Below are 25899 nucleotides of genomic sequence, written 5' to 3'. Positions count from 1 at the left end.
TGCACGAGAGAGAGAGGATGTGATGGAGCGAAGGCGAGACAGAAAGAAAGAGAGGGAAAGAGGGAAAGAGTAGGTAAATAGATCAATACACCCCACTTCACCATGGGCCTACTGACAGGGCAAGTGAGAGAGAAAGTGAGAAATGATAAGATCATAGCACTGTAAATTCTTCTTCTCTGTACAGTGCCCTGTGTTTTATTGCTATTGAAGAGGCCCGGAATATCAACACCGATACCAATCAATACCGATACCCGGTGTTGTGCTTGTGTTTTGGGTGAACGGTGAAGTCCACAACTAATGAACTAGAATGCGTTCATTGCTAACTGAGAGTTAACGACGCCTCCCTTGGATTTAACGCCGCTCATGCACTCATGTTTTACAGCACCCGGCTTTAAATGAAATAGGGTGGTTCATGCATAGCGGCCTTATTATGGATCCCACAGCTTTTCTTGAAAGGACCCACCCTTTTCAGCCTCCAATCAGTGGATGAGTCACGAACACGGCCTCCGGTTGGTAGATGGATTACACCCAAGGCATCATGGGATTGCCAGTGGACGAAGAATCGTGCTAACAACAACAATAACTTTGTTTTCAACATGGAAAATGGATGAATAATCACAGAAGTCATTCAGTGTTGGATTTTTCATAATGGCTTTTATTTTACAAAAAAACCACACGGCAGTTCAAACGTTCAAACGGCAGCTCTCGTATCTGTCTGATATGCAGCTTTCCAGAGATACTTACTATGTCATAGAACATATTGTGATTTTGTATTCGAAGTCGTGTGATGTTTACAGGTAAACAGCAACAGAAGAGAGAAGTAGAAAGGACAGAGAGAGCAAAGGAGGGGAGGGGGGTAGTGAGGTAGTGGTCCTATGGCGTCGCATAAACAAAAGTGAGGTGTTTATTTTCAGCCACTGCACAGCGGTCACACCAGCCCATATGGGGCATTTTTCACACTACATGTACCATGCTGTCTATGCTCTAACCTACAGCTTCAGCACATGATGGCATACCAGGCACCGTGGATGTAGATCCTATTTTTGACACTTGGTTTGGTGACGGGGCGCTCTCGTTCCACCCTGTTTGTGCTGAACAGGCTTTTCCGAGGCACTGATTCTTCATCTCACATGTTGCGAAAAGGAAACAGCCAAGCTACCGCTCTCAATAGAGGTGAGCGTATGTAGCACACATACATGAAAAGACAATGGCAGACATTTATCAAGTGGAGTATTGAGTGTCACGGGGGAAGTGCTGATGTGGGATCACTGACGATGTCCTTTTCACATCCTCATTCATAATAAAGAAGGCAAACGTTTCTACGTCAGCACTCTCACTTTTGGTGAAGATGGACTGACAGAGGCCACTGTGTGGTTCATAGCTTTTATTCCCTGGCTGTGAAGTCATTTTACTGCCATATTTAAGTATTTGATTATTGACCTAGATTAAAACCATGTTGTATTGAGTCCAGCGTTCATTTCGATACACAGTACAGAGTATTTTGACGAAAATATGTACTAGTGTTAGTCGAATTTTAGGCACTTCATTTTACTTTTAGTCCTATCTAACTGAATGGGGAGAGAGCCAACTGCATGTACAGAATCACCAGTCAATCCTGATAAAAAGTTGATGGCAAAGTTTGGTGACTTTGCCCAAAAGTAAGGTTTTTAAAATGCCCTTTTCACACAAGTTACACTTACTATTCACAACAACATCTTTTACGGCTCAATAAAGACAGTGACGTGATGCCATCAGCTCAGCCCACCAGAGCACTTAAACAAATGCGAGTTTAATGTCTCATCCTTCAATAACCTCCCCTTGCTTGGTAGTCCCGTGCATTAGCATGATGTCGTCTTCTTCCTTGCTTATTAGAAGTCCGGCGCCAAATCAGTTGGTACTGTCATGAATCTTGCTCCTATCAATGCAGCAAAGCGATTGGCTGACATCTTTCCCAGTTCGGCTGCTACGATTGTCTTTTGGGGGTAGGGGCGTGATATGTGTCACAACCGTCATCTCTGGCATTACGGACTTCTCTATTCAAAATGCCTCAAGTGGTCTGTCTTATTCTTATAATGTCTCTGGCTAAAACAACCGATAGCATAGTGATATATCTTGAAAAAACATATAGGGAAAATTGAGATTATTAACTGCTGACATCATTCCAGGAATTTATTCATTCCTTCCTGAAACGTTAACTTTATATCCTAATCGAAGCACTTGATAGTGTAACATTAGCTGACCTTATAAATGGCGTGATGGCCCTAATATTTTCATAGTACGTCACATCTGTTTTGTGTAGTCAATAAAGCTATTTCTTTGAAAAACCAGTAACATCAAATGCAATTTCTGACAGAAACAGAATGTTAGTGAATGAAAGATGCTTATTATAAAACGGTAGTGCAACATGGTAGGCAGTTAAATCAGCTTTCATACTTTCAGCCAGTGAAGGACACTGATCTGCTGCTAGGGCTCGGTGTGTGATTCTGCAGAAGCATTAAAGTCATTGAATATGAATCGTGTTTTTGTTTTTATTTAGAAAAAAAAGTTCTTTCTCTAATATTCTGTCCTAGTTTTCATCGACAAAATGAACACTCATTGCCTCTAAAAAAAGATTTTAGTGGAAGTGTATCCTCGCTTCCAAACCACTGGTCTTTAGATTTGACTAACTGACCAGCATGCTAATAAAAGCACACAGGGAAAAAAGATCTACATATTTATACTTTATATACAGTATCTTCTCCCTCTCGCTGTCAAACACACGCACACACACAGTGCAAAACCAAAATTAGCAATACCATAATGATTGGGCACTGGGAACACGGGGCGAGGAGAGATCCGGATTGAACTCCATTAGCACTGAACCGAGAGAACACCCAGCATGACTCTCACCTGCTTGCTTTGAGACTCCCCAAATAGGACCTCATCTCCAATTCACTGATAAACATGCACACACACGCTCACACGGGCAAACACACACACATACAGTAACCCTCAACTCTGACCCGACTAAGCTAACAGGATGGGTTGTGCATCTATAAACATGAATTTCATCTACAGAGAATAAACAGATACACATGGAAATGCATGCGCAACACAGGGTGTAGCTTTGCATGTTATTTTCAAATGCTATCCTCTCAATCATGGTATTCAGGCCACGGATGGAGTGTTTTTATCCAAATGGGCAGGAAATTAAAATAGATTTGTTGTGAAACTGGAGAGCCTTAGTTCCTTCGGTAAAGTATAGTGCGTTATTGAAAGTCGGGGCAGCATCCCTATCTACAACTGACTGCCTTTGTCGTTACAGAGCGGCTGATGTCAAGTGTGTGTGTGTGTGTGTGAGTGAGTGAGGAGGAGGAGGAAGACAGAGAAAGAAGACGTGAGTGATGGAAGACGAGACAGTTCTGTGTGGAGAAGCAAATCAAGCAGCACACCAAATGAGTGGTAGCAGTCTTCTGGGAGAGCCGGTGATTTGCATGGCGTTTAGTAGTGAGCCAACATGACAGCTAGCTGCTCCGCAACATGCTGTCAGAACTACCGAACCTGCATAAAACCTGCTTATTAACAGCATTCAAACTTTGTTTTGTTCCTTTCATTGGTGCAGAGCGCGCTTTGCTTTCCTGAACTCATCGTGGCATTGAAATACCTGAAATGGTGGTAATGCATTTTTCAGGAAACAGTGCATACACTTATTTATTTATTTGGCCATTTTAGGGCAGCGGCGGGAAATTCCTTAAACCAGCATTCTTTCAAAGGAAGATCCACTGGTAGAAATGGAATATAGTATCCATATTTATGTTTTCATTGAATATAATCACCTGAAACTAAGAATTTTTGTGTTTTCATTCCCTTAGACTGAGCCTTTTGTATATACAGAGGGAGTGGGTCCTCTTCTACAGATTCCGCCATGTTGCACCACCATGTTTCTAAAGTGTGCGATAAGGGGTTTCTTCAGTTGTTCGTTCAGTATTCAGTTCAATTTGTTGTGCATTTATAAGGTATTTCCCATTATTTTAGTGTTATATTGAAATAAACACCATAGCTTATATCAGAATGCTTACTTTGAGCATGTGCATCCACAAACATGAGCCATCATGACATACTGCAACATTTAAAACCATAAATCCAAGCTCAGCTTTGTGCGACCTGTTACAACTGTAGTACTATTAAATAATGAATAATTCACCATAGAGTAGATGTATTCACACATAACCGTTGCTCCCATGTTAATGACTGTCACTGTCACTCCAGGAACCTCCCAGTCCAATTCCCATTGCCTCCTATATGTCTCATCAGGCTGTTAGCAGTGATAAAGACAGAGTATCACTCAGCCCTCTTATCTCGAGTTCATCATCTTCTACTGCTTTGAATAAATCCAAAGTCATGAGGAGCACGGGACTCCATTTTGTAAGTTATTCAATTAACTAATGAGAAACATTGTCTTGTTAATAACTGATCGAGGATCGTCATTAAAGCATAATCTCCCAGCCACGTTACTCCCTCTCCAGCCGTTCCCCTCATACTGATGATTATACACCGAGTGGCACAGTCATTGTGGTATAGTGGCTTCAGGAGTGTTTCATCAAGAATTTTCATCGGAAGCAAGATCACAAATGGAGGATTGTGATTGATGTCACGGCGCAGAGAACAATCAAGGATCCCCGACTTGTGACAAACCTCAGTAAAGCCGTTTTAAAGTGTGCTTAATGATGTATACCGCTTTTGTTTTGCATATTTATTTGATATTCATGAAGTGTCCAAGCACACTGACTTGACATGCGTCTCCATGGTGATAAATTATTGAGGGGTCTTTTTCAGCGAGGCAGTTGAAAAGCAACTCCATTAATAATGAACAAGTCTGTGTACTCTTATAATTGCGTTATTTTCCCTGGAAAGTTGTGTGTACCAGCTTTCCCTTTTGTTGGGTGGCTTTGATATGTGGACACCGGCCAGCACTTAGGAGCATGTTCCTTAAAAGGGGCCATTTGGTAAAACTTTGAGACATGACGGAGATTTATCAAGTTGCTCTTGTTGTTGTTTAGCACCACTGATTGTACAAACTAACACACTTTGCTTGAACAGATTTGGTTTTGTTTGCCAGTGGCATGTTGGCCCCTTTTACGCATCTCTTTTGGATGTGCTTATATTCCACACAAAAGAATGCAAAATTCTTTCTTGTTGCTGTTCTGAAATTCTGGTCTTTTCTTCCCTACCAGATTACCCCCTTCGATCGCATGCCAACCCTTGCCCTATTGTGAGGGTAAGCCCTAATGTTAAACCCTTGGAATAATTCTGTTGCTGAGAGACTTTGGATCACATTAGTAGTCTTTGGCCGGGCTGCACCACCCCACCATGACATACCGGTAGTTTCGTCAGTCAGAAGTGTGGGCCCGTTTTCGACAGAGCCGCTCCAGTGCTGGTTCTGTGAGAGGATTGGAGAGGACATGTGTAATGTGTGTGAAAGGATGTCCTGTTGAGTGAGAGCCAGCCTCATCTGTGCCAGCTCCCTACCTCTCCCTGCACCCCCCCACCCCTCCTTTTCTCTCAGTTTCTGCCACTCTGTTCTCTCACTTTCCCTCTCTCATGTCTTTCTGTCTCTGTAATATCTCCCATTTCGTTTTTGCACGTGGACGAAGCAACTAAAACACACACTCTGCGCCCGATGTCTCACTCAAGTGCAAACACACACCCACGCAATCTGTCTCCCTGCTTCTCGCTCTCTTTCCATCCCTTTTCCCCCTCTTTTCTCTCATCCTCAGTCAATTATACAGATGTCTAATGCTTTCTCCCTGCTGTAGGGAGCGGACAGAGCATCTATCATCCTCTGGGGGATGGTGGTGATGGTGGGGGGTGCGAGCCCCACGCTTTGCTCTGCAGCAGAACACTCGCTCCTCTGGGCTGGAAGGACGCCAGTCGACTGGGGATCAAACCTTGGCCCTCGGCCCGGCAGCAGGCTTCCACAGCTCCCTCCCTTCACCACCAGATCTGGGCCACTTCCATGTGGGCCAGCAGCAGGCAGCTTTTTTTTTTTTTTGCTGGTATCTAATCTGTTGTTTGTTCTTGCGAGTGTGCTGTCGATGAGCAGGGAAGGATGTTGGGGAGGAAATAGAGGGGTGACACATGCCGGTATCAGAGATACCAGCAGAGCCTCAGTGGCCTAAAGGTGATGTTTGCCAATCAGATTTCTGAGAATTGAACCAGTAGGATAAGACATTCAGGCCACTAAGCACTGTGGGGGTGTGCATGCTCTACACTTCTGTCAGGCCATGATACTAAAATATTTTAACATGCTTCTTTTGGCCAGTTTTCTATTATACCAACCAAACAGGTTAGAAAAGTGCTGCAACCATCCTCGTCTCTCCGCTGTAAACAAGCTGAGATAGAGCACATTGTGGGGTGAGTTCAGGCCAGCTTGTACAAGACTGGAGAGCTTTTCCTAAACAATTTCTTTGCTGCAAACCAGAAATATGGCAGACAAGCAAAATGCGAATAAAAAGAATCTCACCTCATCAAAATCTCAGCCAACTCACAGGAGGCAAGAGAGGTAAGGGCGAGTTCGTAATCAAAACAGACTCAATATTTCATCACTTTGCAGATGCATTTCTGTCTGGCTTGGCCGGTTTTGCTGACTGGAAATTCAAGCATTAAGACTTTTCTAGGGTACCATTCAGAGGCAAGTTTATTTCAGTCAAAACACTGGTGGCCTCTGGGGGGCCTGTGATGCTTTACAGAGATGTTTTTAAGTTGTACAGCCTTGCCTGGATTCAGATACAGTGGGAAAAAAAACAACTTGATAACAACTAAATAATGCAGCATAAAAAGCTTTGTAGAATGCATTAACTGTCATAACATATTGTGTTCACATTCAACAGCATCACTGCTAAATTTAAAACATCCATTGAGCAAATTCAATTTCCTACTTAGCAACAAAACGACATCAAAACTTAATGTGCAGTATAATGTCTGATATCTTAGTACAGTACGACTCAAAAAAAAGGTCAAGGGTTAACAAGTGAAACTGGATGCTGCGCCTGTGTCTGTGTGGGTGAGTATGGGAGTGTACAATCAATACACACACAGTAACCATGGCCTGCTGGAAACATTTCTGCCTTAGGGTGAGTAAGAAAGCAAAACTACACAGTGTTAAGGTGGGAGATGGGTTGTGTGGTCGATAGTGATATGTGATAGCGGTGCTGGTGTCGAGAAAGACAGGGCTGGAGGTGGATACAACCCTGAAATGAGAGTGAAATAATGATCCTGGCATCCCTGCAGTTCAGGTACACCATAACCTCTGCCTACATGTGCTCAGCCTGTGTGTGTGTGTGTGTGTGTGCTCACAGGCACCGAAAAGTGCAGGGGGAAATGGCAATTCCCAGCTGTCAGCCTGACCCGCAGGTTAGCCGCTGTACTTCTGCCTGACCGGCTGTAAAATTAGGAGCAAACAAGGTGCTCTTTAAAAACAAGGGCTAGCATCCAGAGCCGTGTCTCTCTGGGGTAAATAATTCATATTAAAAACATCACTCACAAAAGCACTAAAAATATGCCCAGGGCTCTGAAGACCCGATGATGTGCCAAAGCGGAGGAAGGCTTGTATAAAATGCACACAGTGTGAAGAGGGATCCTCTCACTTGGAGGTGTGTTGGTATAAGTAGATCATGAAGCCAAACCCAATCATGTTCCACGTGCACACAGTGACGGAGTTGAATGTCCCTGCTATGTATGTTCTGTTCTTTTCTTTCTGTCGTTCGAGATTGGATGTACTCTTGATATAATCTTAACCAAAGCGGGTCACTGAGCTTGGAGTGACTCTATTACTCAATGAGTCACACTGAAAATTAGCTCTTTTCTCTCAGCGGCGTGCCTTTTCAATCTCATTTTAAACAGACGCCACAGGCTTTGCAGTGCACCCGAGAAAATAAAGCAGCTCTTATTTTTTCCCTCTGAAGAACATACTCGGAGTAATGGTAGACAGAGGGAAAATGTTGATCTCACAACAATCCCTCTTTGTGTATAATACAGCTTTACTACTTGCAAATGGATGAGGTTTGAATCAGCAAAATGCTCCGAGAACAATCGCAGCAAAGTAATGGGGCTTTGCTAAGTCCAAATATGAATCATGCATAAAGACAGCAGATACAATTCCAACATTTATTCTGGTTAGAGGACATGAGTTAGTGTTATACTTTACAAATGCTATATGTAGCTATCAGTGCCCCAGTAAAATAGGTCAATAGATTGTGTGTGTGCGTCTAATCTCTGATCAGATGGTGTTCTCATCCAGGGCTATTAATGTGCTGATCCACTAATTGGGAGAGCTTGCTCTCTTAATGCAATGGCCTTCTAAATGTGTCCGTCCCAGTAATTTAATAATGGCCATTTCATGCTACTCTGACTTTTCAAACAGCTTGCTCGGGGCAGCTACAGGGACTGGTTATTGATTGAAACTCCTAGGCTGCCCGGGCTAGGCTGTGGGTGAGAGAGGCTGATCAGTCTGCTTCCCAGAGTCCAGATGCAACCACAGACTCACCCCCCCACCCCCACCCCCTTCACCCCTCCCTCTTCTCCACATGCTACTCATAAACACACAAACACGAAGCATGGACGCACAAAAGAACAAGTGCATACTCACTCATAAATGTGCACGACCTGCTGAGATCCTCTGCGGTGAAAATTTAAATAGAGAAGAAACAAGAAAACTCTAGTGGAAGAAAAATGTCACAGAAGTGTGAAATGAAGACGTGGGACCTCTTCAGCAGCTCTCCTACCTTGTGTATGGTCGCTAGGGCTCGATGCCTGTGTCTGAGGAGTAATGAGGAGAGGGCCGAGGAGGGGAGATAAGAAGAAGAGTGATGGGGGTCAGGCTGCAGCGTCGCTGGCAGCCCTCACGGACCTCACACACCACCCTCCTCCTCCTCCGACAGGCTGTCCAGGACACCGTTTGTTTGCACAAGGTGATAAATAATTTGGCCTGAGCTGACATGGATTAATGTGGCCCTTAGCCCCCTTTTCCTCCCTCTGCGTTCGGTCACAGAAATGTTTGGCCTCGCAAACCAGCTCTACCTTTAACAGCCAAAAATGCATGAAATTCTTATCAGCTTTCAAAAGGCAGGGACCATGAAGTGACCCCGCTGTTACTGAAAGGCTATCACGGAACTTAACGGACGCTTTCTTGTATTTAGAGCAGCGCCCTGGACATGCTCCCCCGAGGCATTTACACCAATTCTAACAGAGTTGTGTTGCTCCCAGTGTTTTCTTCTCCAATTAGGGACGTTTGGAATACTTACTTTCGAGTTATTTCAACAGCAGTGGAAATAATTAAAATAAAAAAATAAACGAGGGAAAAAAACAATACTCCATTAGAAACCCACAAAGGGAATACTGATTAATGTGATGAACATAAACTGTAGGGCTTTATAGTATGCTGCAATTTATAGAAAGCAGAAAAAACAAATTGCTCACAATGTCCACAATGGGCACATGCAACCGCTGATACCACAATGACCATACCATAATGTGAGTGCGTGATTAAGTGTTTGATGCACTGGATTGTAATCATGCACCCTTAAACCAATGATGACAATAACCGGTGATAGTGCGAAAGAGAGATGTGAACGCTAATCACACTCGGTAATTATAAGTACTTGAAATGATTAAACTGTGCACTCAAGGCCGCGGTGAAATTGTTTTTCGTGCATTCAATTTGGCCTCATTTGTTGAAAGTTCTGGCTCACTGTGGGGCAAAACTGACAACTTCTTCACGCAGTAAAAAAGACCAACAACACACTCATCTTCTGAGCAAACTATCTTCCACGACTCAGCAAATTAAAAGGTGTTTTCTTATCTTCTCTCCAGTTTTTTTTTTTTGTCTTCACTGGGGTGTTTCTTTTCAAACTACATTATTAGAGGCTCTTTAAAATATCTAAGATGTTTCTTGTTTCAATAATTAAACAGTGTACAGCTAAGGGCTCTCGTTATAACTCTTAATGTGCATGCCCTATGGCCTTTATCTTTGATCTTTCATGCTACACAGTGTGCTTTTGCATAATTTTAACTATAACGAGAAACACTTGAGCTGCTGTATCCTTCCTCCCTCTCTCCCACTCTCTGTCTCGCTCTATCGTTCCACTGTTCAGTCATTGCAGATGTTAGATACAGCGTGCTCATGTATGATGCACAATGATGGACTGACTCTGCATGTGCATAAATGGTCATATTTGCATACTTGAGTGGGAAGGTGTCTGAGTCTGTTGCCGAGGACAGTTTGTTCTCATGTGTGCTGTATGTGTGTGGTTGTGTGTGCATTTTTGTGTTCTGGGGGGTTCCAGGTCAGACCCAGCAGTGCTCCATCATCCTCAGCTCAGGCCCCAGGCAGGCTCTCCATACCATGAAACACTCTACACCATAGTGCCTGGTTACCACAGCCACACAGGCACCTCATCCCAACACACATTCTTCATGCATGCACACACGCAGCCAATCACAATGAGTGTTCCAGGTTGCAAACCTCTGTGTCATGTAGCCTACTTTTTTCACGATGTTAATTCAAAGTGTGTACATCTCATTCATCTAAAATGCATGTTTGAAGCTTTAATATTATAAAAAAACACTTTCACTCACCTTAGTTTGGAGACCTAATTTAGCTTGACTATTTAGCTTGAGTTTACCCAGAACTAACAGTAGCAATTGGTTGATTTGATTCATCAAAGACACTAGCAAAGCAATGCAGAGCATACAATAAGCACAACAGAAATGCCACATAGCTCGGACCACCGTGTTTAACTACATAGGCCTTATCTTAAGCCAGGCGCAAAGCGGCGCAGTAGTCATTGCTAGTTTCAGACTGATGCAGTTGTCATTTTCCTAGCTTGTTCAGCTCCCACGTTATGTAAACAACAGATGTACTTGTGCCCATCTGTGCACCCCTGTACGTATTGGTCTGAATATGTTTAAAGGTCAGGCGCACTGATGACACTTTGCTATCATAAGGCAGCAGGAAGTGACCAACCGAACCCTGGTCTGAAGACAGAAGTGCAGTGTTTTTCCTGCTATTCAAAGGGCCCATTTTTCAGATAGTAAGATCAGCCTACATAAGCGCATTCACAACACGTGTACAATCAGCAGATTAGAGAGAAGCTTTCATTTCGTCATGTTAAACAAATATTGCGGCACAAATAAGCAACAACACTAAAAAATGTAGTTATGGACTTTACAGGACAGAGGAAACTCTCCAGAGGAAACAGAATTAGACTTTTAGCTTCTGAGATAAATGTTTTTTAGACAGCTCTGATGGAGCTCAGGATTTATCCAGGGGACCGCTGCTTTACTCCTACACTGAAATTAAGCTGTTATGCCTGGTGCCCCTGAGTGAGCGACCTACATGCTAAAAAAGTTGTACCTAATCATAACCTGGTAGCTCTATATGAACCTTAAACAAGCTAGCAGCTATTACCTTTTATTTTGTGGGGATTTACACATTTTATTGGCACAGCTCGCCTCACCGTGTGTGAAACTAGTTCCTCCCAACACTATTTTACAGGGAAAACCGTTGCTCCATCCTGGACTTAGCACTGCCCAAGAAAATGAGATTGGTTGAAAAAAATACAAACAAGCCAGTGTTATTTTCTCCATATATCAGAATGATAATAGGTGTAGCCAGACCCAGGTGTGGCTGGGTTCAGTATGTGGAAAAGCTAGATTTCCACTCCAAAAGTTAAAGAAATTGACATTGATGTGTCTTTAATCAAGTGTTTATACATAAATCCTTCCATTTCACCTGTCTTTAGACCATGCAGTGAGAAGTGAGCAAAGAAAAAAGTGCAGTTTCACAGAACGTATCAGATTGAGATCCTTCAGCGGCGTCAGAGCAGCCATCATTGCCCGCGTTACGCACGTACGCACAGCAGTGGCTCCTGATGGCACCTATGATGCATTTAATACATTAATTCATTACACATGCACCTGTAAACCATCAGCAGCAGTCATATCAACCTTCAGAGAGGCAATCAAAAATGATTTAGTTTATGGCACACGTATCCAATTGTTCATAGCGCACGTATCAAAACAGAGTTACAAAGTGCTTTCACGATGAAGGATCAGATAAAAAGCACATAAACACATTGAAATAAGATGATCAAACGGCAGAAAACAATAAAGCAGACTGCATAAAAGGCATCATAAAATTGAGTACACAAAGCCAATTAAAGGCACATTTATAATATACATTTCAATTAATCTTCTTAATTACCATGCATACATATGGTATGACATTCTTATCGTAATTTCTTTTTGTTTGAATGCCAACTAATGTGTGTAAATGTCATTTTTTGATAGGGAGTTATGCTTGCTTGGTTTTGTGCTTATAAATTATTTGTATATATGGTATCTCTGGTTTTTAAAGTGAGGCATATTTTTCAGCAATAGTATTTTATTTTGAATCTTTGCAGTAAGCTGTGATTGTCCCGTTTTGCTGTTTAATTCACAAGAAACATGTACGTTATTTTTCTCTAATATCAGGTGTTGTTTTACAGCATTAGCCACAGTCCCCCATGACATCATTGTTAGCTTCCAGGATTAAGCACACTGTAATTAACATTAAGTAGCCCCCCTGTCTTCACCTTTCTTCCCTAACCCCTGCCTCTGTCCGTCTGCGTCTGTATCTCTGTGTCTTTCTTTCTCTGTCTCTTTCAATCTCTGAATATTGACTACGAACTGGCTTCAGCTCTGAACAGCAGGCCCACACAGACCAAAGCACCAGCAACGCTGGATTAGTCTGTTGAATTATTCAAAGCCGAATTCCCCATTGAAATGTGTAAAAGGTCCCTTGCTGGGTTTAAAAACAGAGAGTACAGTTGGAGCTGACAACAAAAGGTTCAACTTCAAATAAAAGGCCCCCATCACTTTACCTCATTTGCAATGCAATGTTATTCATTTTAACATTAGACTTTTGTTCTGACTTTGTGGCGAAATTTTTTAATCATGTTTAAAAAAGCACAGATTTTCTGGGGGTCCTCTGTTGTTGACTAGTTTGACACACAAAGCAAAACAATTAACACCACAGGGTGCTTCCAAAAAGTCTATTTTTGTTCACTTTATGCCCAAGTTTCTAATGAGATGCTGATGGTTAAATCTTGTTAAAGTAAACGTGCAAGGCCTTGCCATGTTTCATGTGCGTGATGTAACACTGAGCCAATATTTCCTAAATAATTGTTAGCTGCAGACACTCAGCACAACAAAGCAGGATGAAAATAACTTTGTCCACTGATCGTTAATGTACTTGAATGGGAGAGCAGTGTGCAGAGCAGTGAAATGAGGAAGTGAGACTGTTTGACAGCAGACTTTACATGTTGCAAAATGTTGTTTGACATATACAATATATTATATAACAGTTGGGCAACTGAAGAGCAATATGGTTTTAACTATTGTACTCTATGTCATGGATCCAAATACTACGAATGTAAAAAGTAGTGTACAATTGGTCAACAATAACTCACATTAAACGTTAAAAACCTGCAAACTTTTGGATTGTGGGGACAAGGAAAACATAATATGTGAATCTGCAATATATTTTTTATAGCTTTTATTTCACCATATAGTCCTTTACACAGAATTAACAATATAACGTGCAGTGAACAGTGAATTAGGGAATGAATCTGGACACAGCCTTGTGTGAACATTAGTACCCGAGTGTAAACAGTGGGCATTGAACGCTTTATATTGTTAGACACTGCTGAGGGCTTTATCCTCCATTATGAAGGGACAGTGCAGCACCTGCGAACACACGTCCCCACAGGAAAGCTAAATCCACTAGACCAACAGCATCACACAACTACAATATGAAATACTCAATGTGTGCGTGTGCGCGTGTGTGTGTGTGTGTGTGTGTACTATAGGATTGCAGGGAAGGTGCTGTACCTTGATGAGGGAGTAGAGATGGAGGCAGTACTTCAAAGCAAACAGAATGAGCAATGCTATTTATGTGTATCAATATATGTGGAGTTTCCCCATTGAGCTTTCTTTTAAATACCTGCCCACTGGCCTATACATCCCTCTCTCTCCGTCTCTTGATGTATATCATAGAGAGGGAACAAGGCAGATACAGTATATAAACACATGTTAGCCTCTCTTTCATAACGGAAAACTGAACTTATTCGAGAGCACTTCAGGTGCCTCCTGCGCACCTCAGATGCCGAGGGGTGCCACGAACGGATCAGTGCAATGTGCATGCCCTAAGAATGGCAGATATTGCAAATCATTTGTTAGCATGGAAATATGTAAAGGGGGTAAATATGGATTTATGTCGAGGAGCGGCCACACCATCAAAGCATCGCACTCTGATGCCAGTGGTGGAGTTCAATAAGCTGGAGAGATGAAAGCTAATGAAAGGCAAACATGAGAAGGGTGTTGGTGGGTGCAGGGGAGGAGGTATGGAAGCAGGGAATGAGCGGGTGAGTGAGGGAGGGTGCGAGTGAGTGAGCAGGGAAGGAATACAGACGATGGGAGATGTTGTCTGGTGTGGTCCAATCAAGCCACAGGATATAACAGTAGTCAATAGAGGGAGATGAAAGGGATCTCGATATGGAGGCTGTGTGGTCTCAGGGAGGACCCTGTGCTTTTGTGTGTGTGTGTGTGTGTGTGTGTGTGTGTGTGTGTGTGTGTGAATGGGAGCATCAAGTAAATGATTGCCAATGGGTTATGTGCTGGTGCCAAGCTGGCCCGTGCATTTCTATACTGCAGCGGTAAGTACGTAGCCAGGAACACATGCACGCTGCCCTGGCTGTTGCACATTATAGAAGCTTCCTGCAGAGTCCCATGGGTACAGTACACTATGTTTCAATCAAGCCGCCTTAGATCATACCTATCTCGTGTACTACAGCTACTGCATGGCACGACTGTGTTTGCAAATCAGCCAGACATGAGGGAACGCAGCGAAAGAACAGACTCATATCAACAATTTGATTAGCATATTGCCATTACATCTCTGTCTTTATTGAAGGTAGCATGCTGCGTGATTGCACACCTTCTTCAGAGACTTTCATCTCGTAGCTCAGTATGAGTCATGTGCCGGCGCTGATAAGGATAGGGCTGGGATATAAAGTAGTTTGCTGTTAAACTTGTGGTGTTTTTTCTGAGTGAATAATGCATGTGTTTCAGTCTTGGCTGAGCTAATGGCACACAGGCACTCATTAGCTATTTCTGGCTAAGTTTCAGGCTTTGGCCCATAAGCCCTTAAGTGTACATGTCATTGACGAGACAAATCCAGCCTCGAGTCCACTGGTGAAAGAGCCCCACACCCTTTAGATGCGTACACACGAAATGGACACATACACCATTGCCTCTACACTCCTTCTAAAGCCCAGTGAATGGAAATGAGGATCATATTTGTCAACTCTTTAAGCCTGCATTTTTCACACACAAATGAGGTAACTCTCCATACATCATCCCTGCTACGCCTACACTGTAATAAACTGCTGATTGTGTAAAAGTGTTCTGGGCATAAGGGGGAAGAGTTAAGACAACACCTGTAGAGAAAAAACAGTGGGCTTGTTTAAAAAAGAAAAAAAAAAAACTCCTTTAAACTCGATGCAATCATTTTCATTGATTCTCCCTCTGCTATCAGGTGCACTCCCGCTCTGTGCCGTATGCCCTACGCTTGGGAGAGCTGTTTGGCCATTTTCACACTCCAGTGCTGACCTGTGAGGTGCGTACATTGGCTCGGGCTGGGTAATTGCTTTTCACTGAGAGGACAATTTCTAGAGAAAAGGTGACCAGGCAAGCAGACATTAAGTTTGGTTGGGTTTGGTTTGACTCAGCTGTGTGGGAATGCTGATACCAAAATTATCACTAACAGAAACTCTAAACGCTTATTCAGCGTGTTTGTTAGTTGGTTTACCTCTCTGTGTGTTAGATCCGATGCGATGTGCTGCAAAATATGAAACGATGGGCTTAGTCGACGGAAATTCAACTAGGATGCTTGAGTTTGGTTGAGTTAGCGGTATACAATTGACAGTTGAGTCCCTGTGAGTCATAGCCCTGCCGTTCCCTAATTGGGGAGATCAGATCATCTCTGTGTATTAATGTATAACTAATTACCTGACCAGAGGTATTACTGCTACAAGTTTGCAGGTAAGCTACGCTGCCAGGGTCACTGCCTCCGCACAAGTCTTCCTCTCCACTCATTACTACAGTAATGAAGTTATGCTTTCCCTTTTTTCTCTCTTCCATCTCATGTCCTGCTCGTTTGGAGCTGGGTCAGCGTGCTGCTGTGTAGTCTCTGCTCCTAATGGCTTTGAGTACACAAGCTTTTGCTGTCATATGTGATTCAAGTCATATTGTTGGCGATATTGTTGGACATTAAAGTCCCCCTCCAGTCAAAAATGTGTTTTTCTTCTGGCCTCTACAGTTGAATGCTTGAGCTTCTAGTTGGACACTAGAATGCTGTTTTCACATTAAAGGTCCCATATGTAAGAATTTTAGCTTAGACCATTCAAAATGACAGTTTATATGCTGATGTTTGTATTGTGTTGCAGAGATAACTATTGAAGTTAGCATGCTAACCAGCTGGCCCCTAGCCAGTTTGGATCTCAAGAGGTGATACTCAGATAGTAAACAGATAGTAAAATATAGTCAGCTAAAATGACTGCTAGCTGCACAGTTACCTGAGCTAACTAGCAGCTACAGTTAGCGGCTGTTAGCAGTAACTCTGGCGATATGCTGCCTTGTTTGTTTGACCTTGTTTGGAGTATACATTCGACAGGTGCATGTGGCACCTTTAATTGCGCAAAGTGTAAATTTTCTATGCGCTTACAGAAAATCTGTTTGTTAGAGGCGGGCCTAGGAGCATGATTTGTGACATCACAAATTGTTTGGAAGCACTTCCTGGTCCTGAATTCATCATATGCAAGTGCGATGTGGAAACTTACAGTGCACATACATGTGCTGAGTATGGACTTTATAGTGAAGTAGGAGACAACATGTGTGCAGCAGTTAAACTTGCAAAATGACGTCTTTTTTTTGTATATTTATGTATTCTGGAATTTTTAATGAGGCAGAAGGAGTAGGTGTCATTTTAAGGATTTTAATGTGGTCATTATACATTTATTCTGCAAAAACCATGTCAGAGAAACATTAAACATTTTTTTTAATCTATGCCTTATCCCTTACATAAGAAAAAGAATGACATCATAAACAATAAAAATGTCCCTAACAAATCGTAGTGTGCACTTTGTATACGTGATGTAAAATATAAAATACTTGCTGCTCCCCCCTTTGGGCAGAAATCAGTATTTTACTTATTTTTATGACTGTGGAAGGCGGATGACTCGGTCACACTGTAAAAAGGTGGATCGTTGACAACAAGGCTCGTCAAAGACAGCCACATAATTTACAGACAATGACAGGCCTATGACATCATTTACACAGCAGTAACAGTTATTAGACTAAATGTTCATGGCAACACAGATTGCCTATTAACAGAAGAATAGTGTGCTTTATTGTTATGTTGCAGCATGTGTGAGCATTTGTGAGTTTGTTGGCTCAGGGCCAGGGAACCTGTTATTTGGGCTGCCTCTCTTTTTTTCTCCCTCTCCCCCTCTCTCTATCGCTCTCTCTCTGCCTCAGCCGCCAGGCATTTGAGAACTGGGGTACTTTTACACATAGTTAAACCCTGAACAGTCCAAAACTCAGCCTGCAGGCGCGCAGGCTCACACCACTGGATCAGGAAAGCAGGACTGCCATCTGCTGGTCACGCAGGGTTAAGTATTTTGTACACATGCAAGGAAGTGAGGAGGAGGGGTGATCTGACTTAACAAAATTTAAGATCATCACTGCTGACATCTGAGGAGGCTGGTGCCAGGAGCTGAAACCTTCCCGTCAATCAGCCAAACACTTTGTTCATCAGATCAGATGCCTGTATCATTTGAATATCACAAGGCTCTTTACTCTCTCTGCAAAAATCCTCAGAATCTTGAGAAACAAAGTTTTCTCCTCCACAAAAAAAGAAAAAAAAATCTCCTGTATTTTTCATCCATGTCTGTCTGTCTGTCTGTTGACTTTCTTTCGGCATTTATAAAACCTGTCTTCAAGTGTTGATGTGTTTTGAGCACCTCCTGGGTGCGCAGTACACTCCAAGTATCCGATCTGGAAGACCAAGCAAGCCTGTCCTTTTTTTTTTTCATCATCGGCCAACAAAAAGTTTCTCCACCGTTTCTAAAAACAAGAAAGCAGAGCACCCAGAGGTACAAAAGCCCCGGGGGAAAAGGCTAGATGTTCCTCTCAGCTGAATATGCAACACTCCTCCGGCATTGTTAAAAACCACTGGAGCAAGAATGAGTCTTTGCCCTCTTCACTAGCAACAAAAACAGCATCTTTGCCTCTTTGCTTTTCCTCATTCGAGACTAACCAAAGGACGGGGAGAGCGAAGGAGAGAGAGAGAGATGGAGAGAGAGAATTGGGATGAGATGAGGGAGGTGGGTGGGGCCCAGCTTTTCGGACCCTCATTTACCCTGTCAGCCCTCCTAGCAGGGGATAGTGTTCAGGATCTATTGATCACAACTCAGTGGAGCAGTAATCCTACAGACTTGATTGATTCCGACTGTTGCCTAGGCCTCACTGCACTGCCCAATCCTCCCTCTATGCCTTCTCTGCCTCTGTACTTCTCCCAATCCCTCGCTTCCTCCCCTCCATCTCTCATAAAGCATTGATATGCATGACAGCCAAGGGGCCCCACGAAGGAGGGATGCAGGGAGGATTGGAGGGACGGGAGATGGGGCATTAAGTGTGTGTACACTGCAACAGGAAATAGCTGGCAAGGTGACGGGTGCCTTCACACAAGATGGGGGCCCCCGAGGTGTCTATGGGCAGCCCAACCCCTGGTCGCTCTCTCGCTTTTTGTCTCGCCAAAACTGATGAGTCAACAACCGCACACTTGCTCTCTTCTGGCTGGCCGACGGGAGAGAAGTTTTTGTCATCACAAACGAGGCTGAGGAGGGACTGAACGATTTCATTAGTTGTTTTTCCTGGCAAACTCTCTTTTCTGTATACATGTTTTCAGTGAGATATACACATTTGGAGGTGAGTTTTTATGCTGCACTTGAATGATTACGAGTCATGCATATGTAAAATTACGCTGGACATTAAATATCGATACCTATGATAAGTCACCCACAGTTGAGTGGTTAATGGGATTGAAAACTGGAGTTAAATCCAGGTAACCAGTATTTTGCTTTCAAAATACTCAGTACTGACAAGGAGACTACTGCTGTGCAGTCTGCTGTGTTTACCATCTTTCATGCAAGTTGATGGACAGCAGTAAACGCAATGAGCACAAGAGCTGACGTGAAGATGTCTTTGCTAGATAAGGGGAAGACTTGCTTCAACTTCTTTACTGCTGTCTTCACTATTAAAGGGTAGCTCCACCAATTCTACAAATTAACGTGTTCTCAGATCTTAGGAAGTACTAGTTTATTATGTAAAAAAGGTAGTGTGAAGCCTTTTGTGGCTCCAGAGGATGCTGACTGTAATCTTGTAAAATGCCTCCAGTGATATCACTCAATGGTGAAGTTGCATCATGGGTAATGTAGGGGCCAGGCTTTGAAGAGAAGGAAGAACGTGTGGACTAAAAAAGGTGATATCTCTGATCTCCGGTTCTGCTGTATCAATTTTGATCACTTGTTTTCAGACTGTCAATAATGAGTCCAACAGCGAGTCCAGTGGTCTGCTTTTCAAAACCTGTCGCTTACATTACCCACAATTCAACTGAGCCACTGAGTGACATCATTGGAGGCAGTTTATCAAATTAAATGCAGCTTCCTCTGGAGTCACAAAAGGCTTTATACTGCTTTTTTGAGATATGTTGCAGGGCTCCCCAAGACCTTTAAACACACTTTAATATGTGAAGTTGGTGGAGATACCATTTAACAACCTTGTGGGAAAAAGCACGAGCAGCCAATTACACTTCTTCCAATCACCATGTTGCTGCCATGGTCCTGCAGTGTAGTTACATTTCTGAGGAGGCGGTTGCAAGCTCCTGAGTGGGCTACAACGCAGCTACAGAGCCGAAGAACCAGCCATAGCTCGAGGTTAAAATACTTGCATTTTGAGAAGTTAAGTTCATAGAGATTCTCTAGTGCTGCTGAAAGTTAACAGAATGAATTCCTCTATTCAGCCATTATACTATTTTAAATGTCAGGATTTACTTTATGTTTCAGACCCAATTTAATTATCCAACCCTGATTCCAAATGAAGTTGGGATGCTTTTAAAACATAAATAAAGCAGAATGTGATAATTTGCCAATCCTTTCTGACAAGGACGATATATGTGATGTTCTACCTCATCAACGTGAACCTGAATTTGATGCCAGCAACACGTTTCACACAAGCTGGGACAGGGGCCACAAAAGACTGGGACTCTAAAAACACCTGTTGGGAACATTTCACAGGTAATCAGGTTGATTGGTAACAGGTGATAGGGTGATTGGGTATGACGGGGCATGCTTGATAGGCTCACAGAACATGATTGTTCAAAAGGTTTTACTACATGGGCTCGGAAATCGTCGTAAGACTATTGTTGGTTCGTTTGCATTCTGAATAAGCTCCCAGGCTTTGATCTATTAATTGATGTATCTATTATAGGAGAAACACTATAAAATAATGTTTTACATGTTATTGACAATATTAGACGTACGACCACACAATGCGTTGGTAAGAGTAGCGGATGCTGTACAGGCGACTTGTCGGAGGTAACCCTACCAGCTGTAGAAAATAAAAAGCTTTTAATAATATTAAACCTACACAACACCTTTGTGTCACTGAAGGTATAGACCATGTGCTGTATCAGCCAACATCAGGCCATACTTAATAAATGGAATGATCAGGTTTATTTAAGCACATTACTATAGTCTGGCCTAAGCATATTATGCAAGGAGACAAATCTGCCCACATGATTTTTATTTAGTCTGCTTTGCACCGCGATAACAATTTGCCCATATTTCTGTGTGTGTGTGTGTGTGTGTGTGTGTGTGTGTGTGTGTGTGTGTGTGTGATGGTAGCCACGGGGCTGCCATCATACAGCCCACAAGTGTTTCGGAACCCCTCTGACCACTTTTCAGAGCGCCTGACAGCTGCAGAGGGAGCTGGCTCAATCCTGCTATTCTCCCTGGCAGTGGCCCGTGCCAGGATTGAGGCTGGCTCGGCTGAGCTCTGCCACACACTACAGAGAGGGCACCAGCGACGGGAACTCATCCTCACACCCCGACATTAAAAAAAAACAAAAAAAACACAGACAAACATGGGCACTGAAACAGAACACACACACACAATATACAGAAAACAGATTGCCCAGATTTACATTCCATGAAGGCAGATGAGGCTGTGAATATTTCCCTCAAAATTACATTTCTAAGTGATTGCATGACTAAAAACTGGTATTGAAAGCATAAAAGTGAACCAGCTGAATAAATCCATTTGATAACAAGAGAGCAGTCATCAAAGGCTGACCTTGTCATGAGATGTTCCAAATGTATGATTGAACCTGGGTTTAGTAATAATGTTCAGTGTAATTAAAATGTACAGTCTTAAAAAATGGTGGTGCTTATGAAATCAGCTTTAAAGAGCTGGAATAAAACCTAAAAAGGTTTAATCATTCCATAGATATAATTCATATGGTTCAGCTGATGGTCCCATATGCCATAATGTTCAATTTTTTGGTTCCTAGATGTAATGACGTTCAATTAAAAAGCCATATGCAATGACATTCTTGAATCATTAAGGTCTTTTTGACATTTGAGAACCCTTTTCCCTCACCCTCGAATCAGTAATGTCTTTTTACTCAAGTCTCACGACAATCATTTTCTCCTTTTTTACTCAATGAGTCAGTTCAATCATTAAGAATCACACAGGCAGACCGTGTGATGTTTACAGGCAGCAGTGTAAGAGCTTACTTTGGGATTTAGCTCCATCTAAAGAAATGATACTGCCAAGTTTCCTTCTACACTAGGTTGTAACCTTATGTTGTTCTCAGCCCTTTTTCTCTCCACCTGACAGAGCGCTCTCTCCACAGACTCATGCTCAGGTCGGTTCTGAGGCCTGATAATATTGACAGCTGGGCTGAGTTACTAAATCCTCGAAATCTGTCTTATTTCTTCCTGCTTCTTACTTCCTATATACATTTCCCTATACAGTTTCCTGCAGGCAGCTCTCCCTCTCTTCCTCAATCCCACTGTTTTTACTCTCCTTACAATCACTCAGTTTTGCTCTCCCCCTCTCTTCCTGCCCTCTCAGAGGTTCTGGTATTAGGGGAATTCCTGAGGGGGATTTTCCCTGCTTTAGACTATCAGTATGGCCCTTAAAAACTGCCTTCTGCCAAAGACAGTAGTGCAGGGTATACAGGCCAACACATGTTATACAGTACAAGACCTTTCTAGTAAACACACCCATACAAACAGTCCTGCTTCTGTTCATCCCTACACACAGTACTTGCTCTACTAGATTTTCACCAGGCTTCTTTTCTCAGCATGAAGCATTAATTTATGTCTTTACCTGATGCTCTCACTCTTCAAAATGAAAACACTCTGAAAATGGCAATTACAGCCATCCTGATACCATCTTTATCCAGGTCACAAGAGCTTTAACTGATTTCAAACGTCTGATGTTTGATGGGTAATACACTGCACAGAGAGAGATGCCTCTTTTTATTTATTGCAGAGGCAGCAATAGCCGACTGGGAATAAACAGCAAAACTGGATGGACTGAATGACAATAATAGCCACCACAGAGGAGCAGGTGAAGAAAATAAACACTGTACTGAAGTCACCATGTGAGTGAACAAAATGTCTAGGGCTTGAATATGAAAATCTTTATCAAAGAATACTGGATTCTTGATATAATCTAGAAAAAAAGACTATAATATAATATGAACGATACTCACAAACCACTTCGAATTTGGCACATACACTCGAATATTTCAAATAAAATGTTCTTAAATTAAAACATCAGTCACAACATTATGCTTTTGAGTTCACTACACATCACGTTTACTTATTATGTTAGAAACAGCTTCTTCTCAAATGCAATTAATACTTAAATACAAAAGCGGTATGAGCAACCGCCTCCTGTCACTGGATCTGGCTGGTGCGTGCATTACAAGGCATTATACAACACAGGGTTACATAATGACATGATCAAGGTTTGTAATTCATTCAAGCTACACATCATAGAATATATATAGAGAGATTTAGGCTACAAACATATATACATAAACACAAATACACAAAGGAAATCACTCATGAGGTTATGGTCGGCATCTTCACATTAAATGCATCAGGTAAACACTGTCCATCAACTTTGCCTGAATTTGTGCACCAGCATCAATGACGTAAACACTGAGTCCACCTTTCTTTGTTCCATGCCCAGTTGGCTATAGTAACACCGGCAGCCTGTCGAGTGCAAAGCTCGTCCCAGGATGTTGTCGTGGTGTTTGCTTCCAAAGTGCCTGAAAGAAAGACGCAACATATTTTAAATACACTTTTTAAAAACAGCAGTTTGCAGGATGCATAGCGATACAGTATTGTATCTATTTGTGGCTATCTAAGATGAATACCTAGTAATAACTTAAGTAAGTATCCACTGTCGTACCACCAGACAACAGAGTGCTTCATTACTTAGGCACTCACATTTCTCTATTCATCCTCAGCATTCTCACACGAAGAATAACTACAAAGTCTTCTCGCTGATTGTCTTGTTTGCTTATGTAGGTCATACACAGTAGAGGCATCAGCATTAAACTGAGACGGTTTCATAAGCAGTTAAAAGTTCCATGTAGTATGTTTAAGCATTAATCAAGAATGCCCTGAATTTAACAGCTTCTCTCCAGGCAGTATTATTCTGCATTCCTCTGGCTCTTTACAACCTGCCCATCTGGAGGAACACAAAGCTGCATGTCTTAATACTGTACTGCTGCAGTTTGGAACCTGCCCAGCTCTGGTCCGCTGTGACTGAAACCAATAGAGGCACAGCAACAAGTTTTTACTTCTTTTCTCTGCCAATTTCATCACCATCAATCGAGCTGCTGCGCTGTCAGATCAAATAGCAAGAAGTGGAAACTGGTCTTGTTCTTGTCGCATTTATCCTCAAATTCGGAAATAACTGACAATTTATCTTCTTTAACAAGATCCACACTGCCATTCTCAGTAGCAACTGATATACTATCTTTGTGCTGCGTCACATCTCACTTTGTAAACCAAACCTGTGATAACTTTCATTTTTTATTATTTTACCGCAATTCAGAAAGAGGCTTCATCATATATTTACTTCAACACTGGCTTTAGGAATAAAGGTGCATACAATTATTTGTCTTACTTCTTCTGTCAAAGCTAAAAACCTTGACTTGAGTAGCACGTTTAGACCTTTACTAACACTTGCAGTAAAAACAGGCATCCACATACCGTGGCTGATAAAGGGACCCATAGTTAGCCATTGTCAGTCATGCAAGAAGCCTGATTGTTAGTCTATTACCAAAACATTTGCAAATGAATACAGACAAGGAGAGAAAAGACAGTGGACTGACAGAGAGCCCTGAGGCAGCTGATTTTTTATGGCTGACAGCTGATGGTCACTCGCTGATAAATGTGCTAACGAGGTGAGAGAATTTCCCACAAAAGCAAAATAGCACTTCAGCCTTCCTCCACTACAATAGCTGACTCCTCTCTTTCCTTTACAAAACACTCCACAGATGGATAAGCAACAGTTTCGCAATTACTGACGACCGGGTGTGGAAGGTTTGGATTGGCCTTCATAACAATGTCTTCCACAGATGTAGGCACTCTTAAGTGCTGATTTATTGGAGTTCGGCATCTGCTCCATTTGCATGGGGTTAATCTCAAACGGTTAAAGAAGAGAACTCAACTCCCCTGTGGCCTGAAAAACAAGGTTTGATATGCAAATGACATCCCCTTAGCTCCCTTAAATTCAAAACGTCTCTCCTCTTCAATAAGGTAATTGTTACTGTTGCTGAAGCATGTAAAAATATATTTATATAAAAAAAGAAAGATGGCAAATGAGGGTGGGATGAGGCTTGCTGGTGTGGTAATTTTTTAAAGGCTGCACAAGGAAAAACGAAGTCGAGATTCCTCAGTTCAGTAGTCTCACTCTTTTTGAACAACAAGCAGAGCATTGTGCTTTTTTAATGCTGTCTCAGTGGACTTAATACTTGTTATTTTCTACCTCTCCTTTCTCCCTCGCTCTCTCCTTCCACCTCATATTCCCAACGCGCTGTCTGTGCTCTTGCATCTGTAATCACAACGTTACCTCATTGGGGGCTGCCTTTTTGTAGCATGTGTGTGTGTGTGTGCGCGTGTAGGTGCACGTTTGTGGTGGTGTGTGTGCATTTTGAGGTTCTGCTGGGGGCTGTGAGGGGGCTTAGCAGCACACTGGGTTTCAATGGGAGCCGACACCACCGCTCTGCCAGTTCTTATCTCCTCCCATGCAGGAGAGCAGTGGCATCAAGCCGGTGGCTTATTAGAGAGGCAGGGAACGTATCCCAAATACCCCCCCAACCCCTGCACCCACCCCTCCACACACACACAGACACACAGCGGTGTGTGGACCTATGTTTCTATCTGGGCCTGTGGCAGGGCCCATGAGGAGAAAGTATGTCTAGGCACACAGTGAGTGTTTATCGCTTTTTCTTTTGTGTTGATGATGCAAAAATAAATTGCGATTTGGAGAATGAACAGCAGCAGGAGAAGGAGCCCCGCCACTTTATGTCGGCAGTGGAAGCACTCTGTTCTGCTTTAGGGTTGTACTTATAGTGATCAAGCAGAGAGAAAGAGAGCGAGAGGAAGCGAGACAGAGTAATAAGAAATACATTGTTTTTATATTGTTTTCTCTGACAGAAGAGATGGCATTAGC

Source organism: Pagrus major, chromosome 16 (genome assembly GCF_040436345.1).
Source record: "Pagrus major chromosome 16, Pma_NU_1.0".
In the NCBI taxonomy this organism is placed as follows: Eukaryota; Metazoa; Chordata; class Actinopteri; order Spariformes; family Sparidae; genus Pagrus; species Pagrus major.
The sequence above is the reverse complement of the archived record's forward strand: the minus strand, read 5'-3'. Positions refer to the sequence as shown.